At 42.1% G+C, this 10,610-nt stretch overlaps 1 long non-coding RNA gene across 1 annotated transcript; it reads right to left on the bottom strand.

Moving 5' to 3' along the window:
- Window positions 1-479: 479 nt before the first annotated feature.
- On the bottom strand, window positions 480-1,491 carry LOC126994263 (uncharacterized). The gene is made up of 3 exons (XR_007748924.1): window positions 1,351-1,491; window positions 950-1,123; window positions 480-804 (listed from the first exon to the last, which is right to left on the bottom strand). It is a non-coding gene; the product is annotated as an uncharacterized LOC126994263 (long non-coding RNA).
- Window positions 1,492-10,610: the final 9,119 nt, after the last annotated feature.

Below are 10,610 nucleotides of genomic sequence, written 5' to 3'. Positions count from 1 at the left end.
CTCACGCAGTTCAAATGAGGCTCCGTTTTCTGTAATAGAATAAGAGGTTCACAGCACTAATGTGTTTGATTGGTCTCTTGAAGTCTCGGCTAATAAGCCCATGATACAACATTTTAACGTGACAGTAGTTTTGAAAGCATCGTAAACGATAATAATATCACAGACAGCGGCCATACGCAATTCTTCTTCTTCTTCTTCTTTTGACCTGTACCGCTTTGTATCGCTTCTTAGGTCCTCCTCCTCTCGCTCGATCCTCTTTCCTTCTGATTCACACACTTTCCTTTTCAGTACTATGTGACTTTCCTAACTGCAATAAAGTCACTTATAGTCTATTCATTTGGGAAAGGCCACTAACGGTAGCTTAGTACCAGCGACTCCACTTCCCCCTTCTGGCTGGGTAGCTCCGAGTGGGATGATGTAACTTATAGTTGTCATGTTAACCCTAGATCACTAAACCTACCTTTTTGTGACGACTTCACTAAACGGTATCCAATTGGAATCATTTTAGGAAAAAAAAATATATATATATACAAACTTATTTTATTTAAACCAAATAATGCTAAACTGAAAGTATAAGGTTCGTAGATGCCTGCAAACACAAAAATGAATGAAATATAAACAAAAATGAATTTCCAGAATAATTATAAAAAAAAGTATCTTAAGAAAAAAAAGTACTTAATTTTTTGGTTCCTGAGATCATGAAATTAACTGATACTAAAAACTAAAGCTAGAAATATATACTACATGCATCACTCGATATTGCCAGGTGCCTTCCAATCCCGAGCTGCATACATATCTTGCTGCCTGGAACGAATGAAAAAGGGCGATTTTTCTAAATGCATTTTTTTGTAAAATATATAAAAATGGTATCTGTTATTATTTTTTTTGGTTTTATAATGTGTTTGTATGTGTAAAAAAGACTCGGGCATGTTCTCCTGTGTAGGGTGACCTCCTTGGGGCATGTTCTCCTGTGTAGGGTGACCTCCTTGCACGGCGTCAACGGTAGTGTTGGCATCACTGACCTCGCCTGCGGTACTGTCAAGGTCATGCTGGAAATCGTCGGAGTTGACTAGTAGCTCCAACACCTCATCACTAATGTATCTGCTTCGTTTCATGGTTACAGCTAAACCTATCAGAAAGAAAAGAAAAGAAAAAAAAATTGTAACACTTACTTTGTGTCGTCTGGGTCATATTTATGATATTCGTGATCTATTATAGCTAAAACACCTCTAAAACCTTCTCCTAACTCATCATGTAAACAGTACACATGTCAGACATTATCATTTCTCTTCTCATTTTAAAACTAACATTACACATAAACGTGTTCCAAATGGATACACTGTTACTTACCATGGAAAACTGCAAAGGCGTGGGAGGGAAGCACGTGCACTCTCTATGGCATCCGGCTAGTGACCAATGGTGTAAACAATAAAAGTTGCCAATTAGTCATTTATGTGGACACCACACAAAGAATTCCCAGAAATCGCATGGAGCCTGAATCCATATGGACTCGGTTTAGTGTTCTAGGGTTAAGTAGTCATCATAAAATGGTAAGTAGTATAATAATAAATGTTAAGTAGTCAACATAAAATGCATATCTAACACAAACTGCTAATTAGCAGTTTGTGTTAGATATGCATTTTATGTTGACTACTTATTTCATTATCCCTACTTACCATTTTATGTTGACTACTTTACATTTTATTATCACTACTTACCATTTTATGATGACCACTTAACATGACAAGTAGGTTACATCATCCGGCTCGGAGCTACCCAGCTAGAAGGGGGAAGTGGAGTCGCTGGGACTAAGCTACCGTGAGTGGCCTTGCCCAAATGAATAGGCTAGTTTTATTTGATCACGCATTTGTGCCCTTTTTTCCAGCACTGCGCGAGGAACACTTTTGCCAGCTTCACCATTCGATCTTCTCTCTGTTTCCTTCATTGTCTCCATACAGCCCCAACACCGTGCAGATTGCCCCGTAAGGCCCCTTTCACACTTGCGGGCGAGGCCGCCGCGTCCGCGCTTATAAGCGGACGCGTATCCTTTCAGGCGGCGCAGGTGAAAACTGCCCGCCACCCGCACGAAGGTGGAAGGAGGCAGGAGAATGACAGGAAAATGTAAGGAAAGCCAGGGAAAACAAGGTCATCTGGAGGAAAGGAGAGACAAAAATAGAGCTGGAGAAGGAAGGGAGATAAAGGAATAAAATTGATAACATGAAAGACCAAAAAGTAAGCTAGATGGCTGAGTAAAAACAGAAAATGGGAAAAAGGAGAGAAGGGAGAGGGAAGATGAGGAAGTAAACACGAGGGAGAAGAGCATCAAAATTCTTCCAATAAATAAAGTTCAAAATAAAAAGTGAAACAGGAAAATGAACGCACGACAAATCACACTGAAATCAACCAGGATACTGAATGAGTTTTCTTCGGAGAGATGCGCGGGCCGCGGGGATCGCCCGCGCCGTGTGAAAACACACGCTGGGTTCACACATTCACGGTTTGTGGTCCACGATGGCCTTCCGGAGAGCAGGTGGTTAAACCGTGACCTCTGGCCACGATCTGACCGCCGGATTACCCCTGTGGCGGTTGTACAACGTACGGTGTACAAAGGTAGTACGCCGGAACGAGAACGACGTTCCCGGGCCATTCCCGATTCCACCTCGGAGCCCTCCCGACCCACTTACGGCGGCCACGGAAAATGACAGTGAATCACCACGGTTACAGCCGGTAACCCACGACCCACCCACGACGACCACGATGAAGTTACGGAGTTGCCTAGGTGCCTTCCCGGTATTTCACGGACATCGGCGCCTAATCGTTGCAGCATCTTGGTATTTCTGCCGATGTATAAAAAGGGGGCGTTGCTTGGAATTGGCACCATTCCACAAGTGTCCCTCGTGAACGCAACAACATGGAAGAGAGCGACCTAGTCAAACTGAGGATACTGATGCTGCACAAGCACAACATGGAGTGTCTCGCCATAGAGAAAACTAAACTGGAACTGATTCAGCTGACAAAAAAAGAAGTCGAAAAAGAAGAGGATTTGGGTGAAGTCCTACCTGACGAGACGGCCTATCTTGGGTCATTATGTCACACTCATGAAGGAACTGGCAGAGAAAGATCCAGAGCTGTACAAAAATTTCCTCAGGATTGATGAAGACCTGTTCAATGAGATTGTTGCACGTGTTGGCCCACACATTGAGAAGCAGACAACATTCTGAAGATCGCCCATTGAGCCAGGACTACGTATTGCGATCACACTTCGTTTCTTAGCAACGGGTGATTCCTACAAAAGCCTTTCGTATGTGTGAATGTGAATAAAATAGATTGAGGTACAAATGTTTTTCCTTCCCTCTGCCAAACACAACAGCAGGTTAAGGAAAGGGGATTATATGACCTGATGCTTAGGTGTTAATTGAGGGGCAAGGCTACTTAGGTCATTAGTGGCAGCAGACTGATAAAGGCTGTAATTATCCAGGTGTGGCCAGGGGGCGCGGGGCGGTTGTGGATATACTTTTTGTGGGCGTGTTAGTGTGTGCAGGTGGCAGATGCTTTCAGATTACGGGGCGGGGCTGGCAGGATCTTTGGACCTCAGGTCAGGTAGGGTCAGGTAGGCAACGTGTGAAGTGAACTTTAAGGGGATGAAGATTAAAAAAAGGGGATTATATGACCCAAGGGGGGCCCTCGTTGAATTTCTCCCGCGGCGTGTGAAAGGTTCCATAGAAAACATGATTAAACATCAGTAACCAGTTATAAGTTGACGCGGGTCCGCGTTATAAGCGCGGACGCGGGCCTCGCCCTCAAGTGTGAAAGGGGCCTTAGCTCCTCGCCCACTCCTCTCTGCCTATTACCGTCACTACTCTTGCCACTAACTCCGCTCTCTGCGCCTATCATAGTTGCTGCATTCTACTATTAGGCGTTGTACTGTTTCTATCTCCCCTGTCCTACAGCTACAGTTCTGTGGTTTCCCCCGTCCCTGTTCCTGCCGTTTACCTCCAGGGTTCCTGTTCTTGCTTTAAAAAATAGCTTGCTCCCCCAGTCTCCTACATGCCAGTGTACTCCCTCTGGTTTCTGTTTTCTGTCTTTAATTTCTTCCAGAGTTAATGGTTGAAACACAAGTAGGCTATATCGGCTAAGTAGTCTCTGCTTTGGCTTTCTGTGGTAAGAATCTTTCCAGAGTGTACCAGTATACTAATGCTGCCTGACCCCCACCGAAACATGCGACTTGTAATACCAACATCCGGTGATCACTGAACCCGAAACTTCTCGGGTCTGACTTGTAGCCGAATACGGGCCTATATGAAAAATCTTGACACACACACACGCACACATACCCTGATGCCCTGATGAACCCTACAACAATTATAAAGTCAGCTTTTATTTATTTATTATTTTTTTTCTTTACGGCTTGGCCTGTGGCGCCGGTAGGCTTTCATAGTAGGGCCTGATGGTCGGCCCCAGCCCGTTGTGGCGCAGGCAAGTGTTTATAGTGGCGCCATCCTTACTTTTCAGCATTTTCCATTTTAGACCCCTACTAAAAAAAAGTAGTTGCATAATATAAATTGTTGGGGGTATGTTGAAGGGTCATGCGACGCCGATCTAGCACTGTTTTTGTGCTATAATCACCTGTTTTTTCCTTGTTCAATAGGTTAACTCTCTCTCTCTCTCTCTCTCTCTCTCTCTCTCTCTCTCTCTCTCTCTCTCTCTCTCTCTCTCTCTCTCTCTCCCCGTCAGTAACTATTTCCCTTGACCAGTTCAAGGTTATCCCTTGAAGGGCGTTTTCTGACATAATGACACTTTTCTTATATGTGTGTGTGTGTGTGTGTGTGTGTGTGTGTGTGTGTGTGTGTTGGTTCTCTCTCTCTCTCTCTCTCTCTCTCTCTCTCTCTCTCTCTCTCTCTCTCTCTCTCTCTCTCTCTCTCTCTCTCTCTCTCTCTCTCTCTCTGTTTCAGAAGCGGGAAGATAACCAGTTCAAGGATGTCGACGTCTACATGACATACTGGTTTTCTGAATGGTTCGCAGTTGCTCGGAGATACGCTTACAAATGTCTGTACCGTATAATTTACATTTAGGGTGGAGGTATATATCTACGTACCCATATTCGATGAAAATAAAATAATGAAAATCTATGAAATACTTCCCGAAACTGTTCAATACTGATTACACTTCATGAACTTTTTCCGTGATATATCAATATTCTTTATGTGGGAGGGGGGTGGGAGGGTGAGGATGTCATCGACAAAGAGGCGTGGCTCATCAAGTTGAACAAACACTACCGCTCGTCCCGTGTAAGTATCATATGTTTCTACCGTATCCTGGTAGCTTCACTTCTTCATCGTCATCTCATTCAAGTGTATCCTAGATGTATCTGGCAATCCTCCCCCAACTACTTTTACTACTTTTAGGTAACCACCGTCTACTTTCTACTTGACCCTTCTTTTTGCCCGCTTCCATCCATTCCACCTTCAGTTCGTCTACTGCTCTCTCTCTCTCTCTCTCTCTCTCTCTCTCTCTCTCTCTCTCTCTCTCTCTCTCTCTCTCCCCCCGCGTGATTATAATTTTGAATGTGATAGATAATAAAAATAAATTTTATTATTAAGTGCTATAATAGTAATAATAATAAAATTATAATCATCACCATAATCAGAAAGACATAGAAATGATAATGGTTATGATAATGATGCCAATAAGACTAATAATAAATAATACGTCAGCATTTGATATCGGTGGGCCGGCCCATGGAGGGAGTGTAAGGAATAGTGGGCCACCAAGAACACCCAGGCCCTCAAGGACGGGAAGGACTTGGAGGGATCGCATGTCTCTCCCAGTAACTGTTGTAAGAGCGAAGGTTCCGTTGAATCCTGAGCGTCAGTCTACCAGTCTGCTTTTATGTCTGTGACTTCGTCATTTACTTTTTATATATTTTTTTGTCTATTTCTTTATCCTGATTTTTTTTACCTGTTTTTTTTTTTTTATATGAATATGACAGACACAAAGGCGTGAATTGCCATTGATGGATACATTGATGGATATTTTGGTAATTTTATTCAGGTCAACTCCAATGTTCCTCAGAGCAGTGTTTTCGGTCCGCTTTTTTTTCTATACTAATTTTATGTGGCATGACAGTTCCTCTCATTTAATAGCCTATGCCGATGCCGGCCATTTTGATCAGAAAAGACAACTCGTGCCTCCCTTATACGGCTTCTGCGTCACCCTATATACGAATGGATCTGAATGATAAAAAAGACGAAGGGGCAGAGGAGGAGGAGGAGGAGGAGGAACAGGAGGAGGAAGAGGAGATGGGATTAAATATTGGGAATAGGAGGAAAAGAGAGCGAGGGAGGAAAAAAACGCAAAAAAGAAAGGATAACATAAATTGATTATAATGAGGGTTCCTGCTTTTTTATTAATCTGTTTGTCGGATACTTCAGCGACCTGCAGAACAGATTGAAGAAATTGCATTACTTGCCACCGGTAAAGTTAAATTCACTTATATAACATCACATTAGCTGTCAGCGTGATTTCTATATGAGGTGATCGTTTTTGCATTAATAACCACGTATGTTGTAAATTTATTTTAGAAAAGAAAATTCTGCCAACGTCTTGGTTTAATCACCTCGCTTGAATGTATAGATCGTTACAGGTTAGTATATAGTCTACAAAACTGTATTGACGTTATTGAACTTGTCCAGATATGTGGATGCCTAGATTAAATGAAAATTAGTAAGAGGAGGAGAAAAATAGAAAATTAGGAGGAGGAGGAGGAGGAGGAGGAAGGTAAAGGAAGGAAGCGAGAAAAAAAAAGAGTAGCTGTTCCAAGAGGAGGAGAATCTAGAGGAGGAAGATGGGAATGTGAAAGGGGAGAAAAAGACGAGGAGAGGGAGAGTGTGAAGGATGAGGAGGAAGGAAGGAGAAAGAGGAGGAGAAAATGAAGAAAGAGGAGGAGGAGGAAGACGAGGAGAAGGAGAAGGTAGAGGAGAAGGAGGAAAAGGAAGAAGAGGAGGAGGAGAGGAAAGAGAAAGAGGAGAAAAAGAAGAAAAAGAAGGAGGAGGAGGAGGAGGAGGAAGAAGAGAAGGAGGAGAGGAAGGAGAAAGAGGAGAACATGAAGAAAGAGGACGAGGAGGAGCAGGAGGAGAAGGATGAGGAGAAGGAAGAAGAAGAAAAAGAAGAAGAAGAGGAGGAGGAGGAGGAAGAGGATTTACATAGATTTGCATAGAAAATCAGACCACACAGACCCCATGGTCCAGACTTGGTGGTCTGTCCTTAACCCTAAGTGATTTTACATTAATCAGAAGACTCCAAAACGTTGCATTTCTACTCTAGTTGATATTAAGTTGAAGGAAGTGACGGTCGAGCTTATTTTTGAAGGAGTCAATCGTGTTACACTGGACCACTGATGATGGGAGCTTATTCCATTCTCGCACTACAACGTTGGTGAAGAAAAATTTGGTGCAGTCTGAATTTACTTGTCTACATCTGAGTTTTACGCCATTGTTCCTCGTGCGCAAAGTGTCATCGATCATAAACAATGTTGATCTGTCTACATTCGTGAAACCATTAAGTATTTTAAAACATTCGATCAGTTTTCCTCGGAGGCGACGTTTCTCAAGAGAGAACATGTTAAGGGTAGAAAGCCTTTCTTCGTAGGATTTGTTGCGCAAGGAAGGGATAATTTTCGTTGCCCGACGCTGAACACCTTCTAATTTAGCAATATCCTTTGCATGGTGGGGAGACCAAAACTGTACCGCATATTCCAAGTGGGGTCTGACTAAACTGTTGTAGAGCAGGAGTATTACATCTTTATTCTTAAATAAAAAGTTTCTTTTAATGAAGCCCAACATTCTGTTCGCTTTATTTGCTGCATCGATGCATTGCTGTGAGAATTTGAGGTTTGACGCGATTTTGACCCCCAAGTCCTTGACGCATTGAACGCTTTTGAGTTTAACGCCGCGCATTTCGTAATCAAACTTTTATTCCTCGTTCCAACTTCAAGGACCTGGCACTTGTCTACGTTAAAGGGCATCTCCCATCTATCCGACCAAGCTGAAATTTTGTGCAAATCCTCTTGGGCTTTGCCTGTCTTCGTCAGTGAGAACCGAGTTACCAATCTTTGTGTCGTCTGCAAATTTACTAATGCGGTTATTGAGTCCAACATCCACGTCGTTGATGTAAATAATGAAGAGCACTGGGCCAAGAACCGAGCCCTGAGGGACGCCACTAGTGACAGGCGCCCACTCTGAGTTAAATCCGTCAATCACTACTCTTTGTTGTCTGTTGCTCAACCAATTCGCGATCCATTGGTTTACCTGACCGTCAATACCTATTTGCTTTAATTTGTAAAGTAATTTATGATGCGGGACTTTATCAAACGCTTTCTGGAAATCAAGATAGACTACGTCCAGTGATTTGGTTACGTCATAAACAGTGAAGAGGTCGTTATACAAGGTTAATAGATTTGATAGGCAGGATCTTTTGTTTCGGAAGCCATGTTGTGAGTCCCCAATTAATGAGTGGCTTTCAAGGTAACTCACAATTTTGTCTCTAATTATGCCCTCAAGTAGCTTACCTACAACCGAAGTTAGACTAATGGGCCTGTAATTACCTGGTACTTTTTGTCTCCTTTCTTAAAAATCGGTGTCACGTTAGCCTTTTTCCAATCTGAAGGGACAATGCCTTGTCGCAAGGACATATTGAATACGGTTGTGAGGGAGAGTATTTCGCTCTTTGTTTCTTTCAGCAGAGTTGGATATACTTTATCAGGTCCAGGACTTTTATTTGTTTTAAGTGATTTGAGGGCTTTAAGGACTTCATCGGGTTTTATTTCAAAGTTAGACAATGCATGCTCGGGATTTACATTAGTACTGGTGTTGGTGGTGATGGTGGGAGGACTGTTATTATTAAACACCGAGGAAAAGTAATTATTTAATAGGTTTGCAACGTGTTGGCTGTCAGTCACTAGTGCACCGTCGCTGTTTGTTAAAGGTCCAATTCCACTTCTGATCGCCTTTCTGTTGTTTATGTAACTGAAGAAGGATTTCGGATTAATTTTACAGTTGGCTGCAATATTTTCTTCATATCTACGCTTTGCCTGATGCACTAATCTTTTTACTCGTCGCCTTGCATCATTGTAAAGTCTAATGTTTTCGGGCGTGCTTTGGTCTTTCTTTAACCTGTAAGACAATTTTCTCTCCTTGACTGAGTGTTTAATTTCGCTATTAAACCAAGGTGGACGTTTATTAGTGTTAATTCGCTTCTCGCACAAGGGGACAAATGTGTCCTGCTGAGTGAGTAAGTGATTTTTAAAGTTTAGCCAGGCGTCCTCTGCATTGCCGTCATCTGATAGTTGCATATCTATTAGTTTTCGTCGGATTTCTACGAAGTTGGCTCTTTTGAAATTGGGCACCTTAACTTTATTTTCAGTCACCGATGTTTGAGCTCTAATGTCAACGCGCACTAGTTTATGATCGCAGGAACCGAGGTGTTCTCCTACCGTGACATTACTGACTAGGTTATCTTGGGTCGCTATAACAAGGTCAAGTATGTTATTTTGTCGAGTTGGGTCAGAAACCATTTGGCTTAGATAATTTTCCTCTAGAAATTCGATCATTCTATGGGACTCACCTTCTGTACCCGACAGTGTCGCCCAGTCGATATGGGGGAGGTTAAAGTCTCCTAGTATCAGTGAGTCGCTGTTATTAAGTGACTGCCTTAAGACGCTGTACATTTCAAGATCGCCATCAAGTGATTGCCCCGGAGGAGGAGGAGTCAGCTAAGAAAGTCAATCTTACGAAATCGCAAGAGGTAACGATTTTGGCAAAGTCTAAAACACGCACCACCATTAGTTAGCATCACCATTAGTTAGCATCACCATTAGTTAGCATCACCATTAGTTAGCATCAACATTAGTTAGCATCACCATTAGTTAGCATCACCATTAGTTAGCATCACCATTAGTTAGCATCACCATTAGTTGGCATCAACATTAGTTAGCATCACCATTAGTTAGCATCACCATTAGTTAGCATCACCATTAGTTGGCATCAACATTAGTTAGCATCATCATTAATTAGCATCACCATTAGTTAGCATCATCATTAATTAGCATCATCATTAGTTAGCACCACCATTAGTTAGCATCACCATTAGTTAGCTTCATCATTAATTAGCATCACCATTAGTTAGCATCACCATTAGTTAGCATCATCATTAATTAGCATCACCATTAGTTAGCATCACCATTAGTTGGCATCACCATTAGTTAGCATCATCATTAATTAGCATCACCATTAGTTAGCATCATCATTAATTAGCATCACCATTAGTTAGCACCACCATTAGTTAGCATCATCATTAATTAGCATCATCATTAATTAGCATCACCATTAGTTAGCATCATCATTAATTAGCATCACCATTAGTTAGCACCAACTTTAGTTAGCATCAACTTTAGTTAGCATCACCATTAATTAGCATCACTATTAGTTAGCATCACCATTAATTAGCATCACCATTAATTAGCATCACCATTAGTTAGCATCACCATTAGTTAGCATCACCATTAGTTAGCATCACCATTAGTTAGCATCACCATTAATTAGCATCACCATTAA

This window comes from Eriocheir sinensis, unplaced genomic scaffold (assembly GCF_024679095.1).
Source record: "Eriocheir sinensis breed Jianghai 21 unplaced genomic scaffold, ASM2467909v1 Scaffold762, whole genome shotgun sequence".
Classification (NCBI taxonomy): Eukaryota; Metazoa; Arthropoda; class Malacostraca; order Decapoda; family Varunidae; genus Eriocheir; species Eriocheir sinensis.
The sequence above is the reverse complement of the archived record's forward strand: the minus strand, read 5'-3'. Positions and strand labels throughout refer to the sequence as shown.